The sequence below is a fragment of the Canis aureus genome, chromosome 10 (genome assembly GCF_053574225.1).
Source record: "Canis aureus isolate CA01 chromosome 10, VMU_Caureus_v.1.0, whole genome shotgun sequence".
Taxonomy (NCBI): Eukaryota; Metazoa; Chordata; class Mammalia; order Carnivora; family Canidae; genus Canis; species Canis aureus.
Window position 1 is genome coordinate 56,018,742 of NC_135620.1, and position 1,201 is coordinate 56,019,942.

The following is a 1,201-nucleotide window of genomic DNA, read 5'->3' on the forward strand; positions in this document are numbered from 1 at the left end:
ACACAACAGTATATAGCTAGTATAATTTCACCATCTCCTAACAGGAGTAGCTGTGAAGTCAAAAGGAGATATTAGAAAACTCAAAAAGCACAAACATCCAGATCATTTAGCTTGGGGTAACTGTGACCCTGAAAGTATACTACACCACAGAAATTACTGATAAGCTGAATATGCTAAGTTTATACTCAGTAGGTAAAAGTTTATTTTATTTAGGAAAAACCATATGCTTTGCAGTTAAGCTATCTGGAAAATTAACTTTTTAAAAGATTTTGAGACAGAGAGTACAAGGAGGGGGAGTGGGAGAGGGTGAAGCAGAAGCAGACTCCCCATCAAGCAAGGAGAGCCCAATCCCCAAACTATCTGAGCCGAGGGCAGATGTCCAATTGACTGAACCCAGGCGCCCCTGGAAAATTAACTTATCTGGCACTCCTCTTGACCAAGTAAGATGGATAAATGAAGGACTGTCTTACCTACAAATTATCAGGTGGAGTTGCTGAAGAGTCAAAGTAGTAGGCTAAATGTTTTCTCTCAACAAAAAGACTTCACCACAAAAAAGTGCTAGTAACTCTAATTCAACCACAAGAGAAGATCAAATAGAACAGACTTTAAAAAACCCCACTTTATTCCAAACGTAATTACCAAAAGAAAGTTAACTGACACACTTAATAAATTTCATTTAAACTCAGTCTCAAAACTAAAAAATATTAAAGAAAAACAGCTTTGTGTGCTTAACCACTTTTAATAATGAAACTTAAAAAAACCCCAAACATGTAGAGACTCCTCCACGATTTGGGAGCCATTTAGGCAAGCAAATACCATTAAGCAAAAAGACAACATTAAAAATGAAAAAAAAAATCCTCAAATTGAAGAGGAATGCCTGTTAAGTCTTTGATACGCATTTATACGCATATGAGAAACCAGAGGGTATTTTAATTTAAAGGAGGTCAAGTCCGAACGCTCACCCTTCCCTCACATGTGCTCTCTGGTCTTGCCTTCACTTTGACCGCTCTTGTCTCCCTACAGAACTTCATCCACAATGACCTGCCATTTCCCACAGTGCAGTAAGCTGACCCAGAAGCATTCCCAGTCCCATTCCAAACACATCCTCTCTGCCGCCGATTCCCTTATATGTTTGCACAGCATGAGAACGGAGTATTACCACTGTAATCGAGCTAGGAAATTTCAGGTCTCCAAAGAGGAC